Raw genomic sequence first — 9,149 nt, 5'->3', positions numbered from 1 at the left:
CTACAGATACACTTCTTTTGCCAGAATCTGTGTCTATATGAATCTAAATCAGGCTCTCCCAGATGCGGTAAGCATATCTCACTATGACATTGAATGGATTCAGATGATTGACTATGAAGATGTGCCTTTTCAATGTTGAAGATGTTGGTGAGCTCCAGTATTGTACCAATAATGCTACAACTCCTGGGGCTTCCTGTCTCTCATTTTATCAACCCGGTAGTTCGTACAAACTTGGAAGTGACGGTGCTATATGCACAAGTACTAGCTCTTGTCGCAGCTGTCACTTGGTCAGCTGGCACAAGTCCACTAGGGCTCAAGCCAACTTCTATAGGCTCTCAGAAGAAGCTTGCTAATTGATGGACGAAAGCTATTCTCAAAGGAAAGCTACTCTACTTGACAAAATGGACTGAAAGCAAATCAAAGCATGTAAACCTAGGAAACCCTAATTTAACTAGTCTAACCTCTATAATACAAAGAATGTGAATGAAACCTCTACCAACGCTGCTGTTACCTCTAATAAGTGGAAATTCATGGATCTAAGCTACTTGCATGATAAAAGACATGTTTTTGTATTTTTACTTTAAGTGGATGGAATGATTGTGATTTTGTGCTAACTAGGGTTTGGTTGTGCAGATGGGATGGAGAAGGAAGGAAAGTGTGGGACAGGTTGGGGAGGCTAGGAGAGGTCCCTAGGGATCCTTAGCATCCATCCACAGAGGTTCCTCGCATTCAGAAGCTCAGCAACCAAGTGAGTGGCCTCCTACAGGATGTCTGCAGGGGATCCTACAGGATACGCAGAGATTTCTACAGGATGTCTACAAATTGCTACAGGATGACCTACCATGAGTGTTTGAAGTGATGGAGGAGTGATGGAATGGTAGGGGGAGATGTGTAAGGTAGGAATAAGGCTGGTGATGGCTGAGAAGTGGAAGAATAGGATAGGGAGTGAGTGTAGGGAGTAGGTTGGAAGATAGAGGACTAGGTCAACAAAAAGGGCTAGAGAATGAAGCTATGTGAGGAGTGAAAGACTTTGGGAGATAACAGAGCGGAGCAGGGGTCAAAGATGTGTTTGCATGCGTGATCAAGATGGAGAATGAGGTAATGGAATGAGAGAGAGCAGTGTAAATGAAACAAATGCTTATGACTGTCACCAAACCGAAAATGCATTAACCTAAACTACCTGTGCGTATAAATTCAATGAACAACAATCCAAAACGCGAAGGAGAATGTGCATGAAGCTGTGATGAAGGTGTGTGGTGCAGGTGTGAATCATGTGGAAGCATCTAACATAACCGTGATTGTGTTGCAGCAATCATCAAGTAAAGAAATGCGTATTTTTGGTGGTTAGTTATGGACTGCACCCCAATCCCAAATGAGATGGCAGTGAGCCTTAACAACCTTTTTGCTGGAGCTCCAATAGATTATATCTATCCTCTGCTAACCTAAGCAACTAGAAACAAATTTACCATAAGCAAATCCTATCTAAACTCATGAAAAAGACTAATTCAACAACCTGTAATTCAAATTGCATGTGAAAATGAAAACTCAGAGTGCTGAAATGAAATGCAAACAACACTACAGCAGAGGGGATCTATGGCTCTCAGGTTGGGCCCTAACCTGAGAGCTATATTCTCCTTAAGAAAACTCAGAACTAGATCAGAATCTGCCCTCTTTATTCATAATCTGATGTTATGCCAAAACTGGCTTACAACAAGAACTAACACCGAGCTGTGCTCAAAAATTACAATAGTAATGCAAAAGTTTCAACAAACTCTCAAAGGCTACGGCCTCTATACTTATGCAAAAACGATCATCCAAAAGGTCTCCTTGATTTTAGGAACTCGGCTGTCCAACTGAAGTTTAACTTGGTGATCCTGTAGAACAGTTATGACTGTTGTTCCTGTAGAACAGTTGGCTGCCTCTATGCTCGGTGCTCTATGCTCGGTGGGGAGATTGGTTGGGGCTCGGAGCTATGGTGGGAATCACGAGGAAGGTCCCCAAGACTGTGGACATCCTCTCCTAAAAACCAGAAGTGCCACCTCATTGTCTCCTTGTCTCCTTTTTCGTGTCTTTTCTCCCTTTAAATGCAAAAAACCTGAAAGCATCATGCATTAGTCACGTAGATAATATGTCTACCCTTATTCCTACAAACAACACGAACAAACTAAGAAATGCATGCATAAGCAATAAAATATGAATTGTTTGAGCAAGTAGAATAGGCCAAAATGAGCCCAAATTGTACCAAAATTGGGGCTCATCATCACCCCCCAGCTGAACCATTTGCTCATCCTTGAGCAACCTTGCTCCTGCTCCTTGTCCTTGGCCGAGGACTCGGGACTGGAACAGGCTCTTTCTTTTCCGCTTTTGATGGCCCAGCCTTCTCTGCCCCTGGTGGTGACGAGGGTGGAACTTCTTCCCTCTTTCCTATTTCTTTGAGCCGGGCTTCGGAAGGCGATTGGCCTATCTTTTGTGTCCTGGAGGTGACCTTCGGGCTTCCTTTCTCGGGGGTGGCCGTTGTCTTAGAGGGAGTTTTCTCACTGGGTGAAGTAGGAACACTCCCTAAAGTGGTTTGGCTGCTAGGAGGAGGCTGCGACATGTCTATTTTCATCCTCTGACTTCTCCTGGTTTCAGAAGGTAGAGGGATCTCCCTCTCCCTCTTTTCTGTTGGTTTCGCAGGTGTGCTGAGGGTGGCCAGCGCAGCTGCCGCCTCCTTCTCGAGAGGATCAGCCTTCTCTCCCTTGCTTTTTACTTTCCCGGTGCTCCTTGTGGAAGGCCCTTCCCTTTCTATTTTTAAGCTTCCTGTAGAAGACCCCTCTTTATCCACTTTCGGCCCTCCTGTAGAAGACCCTTTATTTACGAGCTGTGGGCTTCCTGTAGAAGACCCCTTCTCTGTTTTTGGGCTTCCTGTAGAAACCTTCGTCTGCTTTCCTGTAGGCGTAGTTCTTGGGCTTCCTGTAGAAGCCTGCTTTTGTTTTCCTGTAGGTGTTGTTCTGGGGCTTCCTGTAGAAGCCTGCGTTTGTTTTCCTGTAGAGGCTGCTTCCGGGCTTCCTGTAGAAGCCTGTTTTTGCGTTCCTGCAGATGCAACTCTCACCACCTTTTCTTGCTTGGCTGCATGGATTTTGCTTTTGGCTTTGACTGCAGGAGCTGACGAGGTGCTTGGGCTGGCAGGGACCACCTCAGTTTTGACTGCCCTACTTTTCAACCTCTTTTCCCTTGCTGACAGGATGGGGGTGTCCTCTTTTGCTCTGTCATCCTTTCATTCTTTCTTCTGTGTTGGAGTCGGGATCTTTTGGCTTTTCCCTTTCTTATTCTTGGCTACTGGCTCTTCTTCCTCACCGCTAGAGGACCCCGTTTCTTCAAGCAACATCTTTATGTCCCCTTCTCTTGTTAAATTCCTAAATGATTCCCATGCGAGGGGGACCTTATATGAGTGGAGAGCATCCTCCACAAGAAGCTTGATTAACCCATGGTGGGCTACCTGATCCGGAATGCCGTCCTTGAGCTTTGTAGTGCACTCCATCAAGGACTGTAGTAAAAAGTAAGGAATGCTCAATCTCTGTTCTGCAGGAAGATCAATCCGGTGTCTTAGTTCACTGAGCAGCCGGAAGTGATATGCATACACAATGCTGTAACGACCCTCACAGGTGATATATTTCATGATTTGCAAACTGACTTCGTTCCATGGTGGCAACAGGCTTGTCCTTCTCACCCCATTTTTGTCCTCTGTGAATGATTCTTCAGGTGGGAAGAACTCTTTCTTGGCTTGCTGGCTTAGCTTTCGTTCTTCTTTATCCCACGGAAGACCCATAGGAAGCTCAGTGATTCTGCTGATAGACTGCGGAGTGATCATGAGGCTTAGGCCTCTGAAATTGACTGTGGCCAGCACCTTGGATTTTGGCCTCAGGGCCTGCAAGAATTCCTCGGACACTTCCTCATCGTACCCCTGCAACTTATCGCAAAAAGACATCCACTGTGCTTGTGTAAAAATCTCTACCACTGCCTGACTTCTCCTCAATTTTTCTGAATCTGTGGGTTCTCGCCTGATAAATCCACCCGGCATGATGCACAATTTTCTTAACCGGAGGTGGTGATGGTGGAGGAGTGTGAAGTTTCGGTGACAGAGTGCAGAACAACGCGTATAATCCACAAAATTTTACAACACAGTCTAACTACTTCAACAATCCTGTAGAATGACAGTATAGGCCTACAGACAGCAATTTCACCACTTTCTCTATACCCAGACAGTAACTGACAATTCTACCACCTTACATGACCATTTGCATGAGAAGTCCAGGGTTACCTCGTTACTCGGCCACCCTTTTTTACGTGAACACCCGCGTTCCTGTAGAAGACTGCGTTCCTGTAGACTGCATTCTTGTAGAACTGTGTTCCTGTAGGAGCAGTGCGCAAATTTCCGGGAGGACTGCAATTGGACCGCGGTTGAGGTGCGCTTCACCAGTGTTCTGGTAGCCAACAGCTCGGCGTATCAAGGTGCAAAGACGATTGGAATAGCCACTCGAGTTCGAAGTGGTAGTTGAATGAATGCATGTCAAAATCTAGCCGATTAGATTTTGAATCGGTGCGATCCGTGGCGCGGGGGACAGCTCATCCCCGTCGGACCATTGAGCGACATCATCAACCACTCGCCGGCGTATTCACTTGCTGCCGCATTCATTCCCACAGATCTGCCGCTGCCTTTTTCTGCTGAACTCATTCCCACGGATTCTCATGTGCGTGCTGCTGATTTTTTCGTGGCCGCCACCCGAACATTCAACTATACCATAACTAGCCGACGTGGCCAGTCTACTTGGCCATACGGCTGCTCAACCATTCACCTTTACGCCATGCAAACAAATGAAAGTAATATTCATGCGATTTGATGGAAGGAAGGGGTTAGACGCTTACCTGCATGGCTGCACACGATTTTTCCAGTTTTTCGATGATGGTGAGCGGATCTACCTGCTGCATGCGCACTCACACAGACCCAGAGGCTCATGGTTACAGGTTGCTGACGATGGAGGGAATGCTGTGGTTGCATGCGCTCGCATTACCTTGCAGATGGCGGTGTTGTGAACGGTATCCACTCCAGTAGGTTGAACTGTTACAGGATTCCCGCGGGTGTCTCGTACCAGTTCTTCTTCCTTGGGTGTATGCTGCACAGCGGAGGATCTGGTCTTTCAATCTCGCTTCCGGAGCTTCTGATGCCTGTGGTATAAGATCTCCGTGCTTGTTTATCTTTGAAAATGCCTTTTTCCGCGAGAACTCATCGATCTGTTTTGCTGGTGCAGGGGACTTGGATGCATGTTGACGAGGATGGTGGAGCAAGGTAACAGCGTCGTGCATGGGCCCAAAAGAGGCTTGCATGCGTCCACACCAACCCGTAGTCATCAGATCTTCTCATGAAATGCATTCTGGCCCGTTCGGAGCTTCTACAGGAAGTTTCCTGTAGAAATACAGAGCTTCCTGTAGACAGGCAGCTCTTCCTGTAGAAACTGGCACCTTCCTGTAGAAACTCGCACCTTCCTGTAGAAAATCTGTGTCTTCCTGTAGGAGACTCAATCTATAATGAAAGTGCATATACCTTGAAGAACATAATCATTCTTGGAGGAGGTGTTGGTGAGGTGTCCTGGCTGCATGATAAGGACCTTTGACCTTGAGTTGAGAGGCTTCCTCTCCTCCATAGAACACCTGCAATCTGCATGCAAATAACTTATGGATCTTGTTTTTTTCTTTTTTTCTTTTTTCTTCTTTTTTTTTTTTTTTTTTTTTGAAGGATATCAGGGGCGCCTCAATGAGGTTTTCACCCCTACCACCTGCCTTAAGTGCCTCAGAGAGGTTTTCACTCAAGGATCTTCATCTCTTTTTTCTTCTTTTTTTTTGAAAGATAGCAGGGGCGCCTCAAATGAGGTTTTCACCCCTACCACCTGCCTTGGGTGCCTCAGAAAGGTTTTCACCCAAGGATCTTTATTATTTATTTATTTTTTATTTTTTATTTTTTTTTTGGATTCTTCAGGGTGTGCCCAAAGCAGGGGCAGAACCCTTCTCTATGACCAATACTGCCTTCTCCATAGTTTTGATGAACTCTTGTCTGGAGGGAGGCTTCCGTAGATCTTCAATCGATGCCCGTTGACAAGCATGGGGATGGCTTCCTCATCAATGGTCCGAATGAGAACAGATCCATTGTCATGACATTTTTCCACTGAATATGGCCCTAGCCATCTGGTTCTCAGCTTCCCCTTGAATTCTTTGTATCTGGAGTCATACAACAAAGCCCAATCTCCCGGCTGAAATTGCTTGTCATGGAGATGTTGGTCATGCCACACCTTTCTCTGAAGTTGGACCACTCCTGAGTGAAGGAGGGCCTGCATGCGGTGCTCATCCAGTCCATTCAGCTGCAGCAGTCTTTCTTATTGTGCATGGCTGAGATCTAGGTTTAGCTGAGCTGCCATCCTCAAAGTGTTATACTCAAACTCAATGGACAGCAAAGCTTTCTTCCCATAGGCCAGCTCATAAGGTGTGAAGCCGGTGGTGGTCTTCCAAGTGGTGTTGTAAGCCCATGTGGCCTCAACTAGGCGATCTGCCCAATCTTTTCTGCTGTTGCTCACCACTTTGGTCAAGATCCCTTCTAATGCTCTATTAGTGACTTCCACCTGCCCATTTGCTTGAGGATGATAGGGGGTGGAAGTCCTATGCTTGATCTTGTGATGAGCTAGGAGATCTTCAACCAAGTTGGATGTGAACTGGCTCCCTTGATCGGTCACCAGCTCTCTTGGGTAGCCAAACTTGTAGAAGATGTTCTCTCTTAGGAACTCGTCCACCTTCTCTTCTGTTGCTGCTTTGATTGCTTTGGTCTCTGCCCACTTTGTCAAATAGTCAGTACACACAATGATGTAGGATCTTTGCCTCAAAGAGGGATTGATTGGACCCACAAAGTCCATGCCCCACTTCTCAAATGGCTCAAGAGTCATTTGAGGTTGGAGAGGCATCTCATCCCTTTGGGTCGGTTTCCCCATTCTCTGGCATTGGTCACACTGGCTGACATATCTTTTGACATCTTGATGAAGTGTGGGCCAATAGTAGCCTACCTGCAGGATCTTGAAGGCAGTTCTCTTTGCTGCAAAATGTCCTCCACAAGGCCCATAATGACAGGTGAGGAGGATGTCAAAGACTTCCTCTTCCCTTACACAACGCCTTAAGATCTGATCGGGGTCGAGCTTGAACAGATTGCCCCCGATCCATGTAAATGAGGCACTCTTTCTGATGATTTTGCTCTTTTCTCTCGAAGAGAGATGCGGAGGGAACTGTGCTGAAACAAGGTAGTTTGCTATATCAGCAAAACATGGAGAGAGTACTGAGATAGCAAACAGATTCTCATCAGGCATCTGGTCATCCACCGTCCCATCTTCATCTGCAGACAAATCCAATCTAGACAAGAAGTCAGCAACAACATTTTCTCTACCTGGTTTATCAACAATGGTTAGATCAAACTGCTGCAATAAAAGTAACCATCTAATAATACGAGCATTCACATATGGTTTATTCATCAAATATCTAATAGCAGCATGGTCAGTATGTACAAAGGTCTGGTAACCAGTAATATAATGTCGGAACTTGTTTAGTGCATGGACCACAACGAAGAATTCCTTCTCGGTTACAGTGTAATTCAGCTCAGCTTTGGACAAGTTTTTGCTAACAAAGTAAATGGCATATGGAAGTTTCTGCTCAACTTGTCCTAAAGCTGCACCTATGGCTTTGTTCGAGGCATCAGTGTGGATGTGGAAAGGTAGGGCCCAGTTTGGACCTCTCAAGATTGGTGCTGACACAAACTTGTCCTTTAACTCATTCAAACTCTTCTGACAATCGTCAGTCCATTTAAACTCCACATCTTTTGCCAGCAGACCAAACAATGGCGAGGCTAGCTTGCTGAAATCTTTAATGAACCTCCGGTAGTATCCTGCTAATCCCAAGAAACTCTGGACATCCCTTACTTTTTGAGGAGGTGGAACCCTCTTGATGAGAGCAATTTTGTTAGGATCCACCTGCAATCCTTGGGAAGAAATGGTATGGCCTAGCACGATCCCCTCAGTCATTAGGAATTCACATTTTTCAGGACTAAGGGACAAGTTCATCTCGGTGCATTTCGTTAGGACTTTCCCCAGGTTGGACAATGCTTCCTGGAAGTTGGCCCCATAAGGAGTAAAGTCATCCATGTATATTTCCACTGCATCATGGACCAACTCCGAGAAGATGCTCAAGACAGCTCTCTGAAAAGTAGCAGGAGCAATGCATAGCCCAAAGGGAAGGACTCGATAGGCAAAGGTACCCCAAGGACAAGTGAAGGTGGTCTTATCTTGGTCTTCCGGGCTTATTTGGATTTGATTGTACCCGCTAAACCCATCCAAGAAAGAGAAGAACTTCTTTCCTGCCAGTCCATCCAACACTTGATCTATGAAAGGTAGAGGGAAATGGTCTTATTTGGTAGCTTTGTTCAGCTCCCGGTAATCCACACAGATCCTCCACTTCCCATTCTTCTTGGGAACCAACACTAGAGGGGACACCCATTCACTATCTGAGATGGGGTAGATGAATCCGGCATCCAACAGTTTCTGCAATTCTTCCTTGACAATGTCCTTAAGGGCTGGATTCATTCTCCTCTGAGGTTGCCTAACCGGTTTACAATCCTCTTTGATGTATATATGATGGGTATAGACCGAGGGATGGACTCCTTTCATCTCCTTATAGCTCCAAGCAAAAGCATCTAGGTGGCTGGCCAACAGGCTACACAACTCCTTCTCCTGGGAAGGAGATAGGGAGGAGCTGATCTTTGATGCTCTCTCAGGGCCGAACTCCACATCCTTGACTCTGGGAGTAATAGGGTTGGTTGTACAGAGATCCACTAAGGTGCTAGCTTGGGCATCCTCCACCAATTCCTCTAAGGGTAGTGCACTGGTAGGTGGATCCTGGATCAAGGTCTCGATCAAGTCATCCTCGGTTAGGGGGTCTTTTCTAGTGGTATCTAGGGTGCACAGAGGTGCTGAGTACACCTCGTCTTCTTCTCCTTCTTCCAACCAGAGTGGTAAATCATGCTCTAAGGAAGGTTGGGCAGGAGGGTATAGGACTAGCTGCTTGGACATGGGACCATTTTTGAT

The sequence above is a fragment of the Pinus tabuliformis genome, chromosome 8 (genome assembly GCF_031772625.1).
Source record: "Pinus tabuliformis cultivar Carrire ecotype Pingquan chromosome 8, CPIR1, whole genome shotgun sequence".
In the NCBI taxonomy this organism is placed as follows: domain Eukaryota; kingdom Viridiplantae; phylum Streptophyta; class Pinopsida; order Pinales; family Pinaceae; genus Pinus; species Pinus tabuliformis.
The sequence above is the reverse complement of the archived record's forward strand: the minus strand, read 5'-3'. Positions refer to the sequence as shown.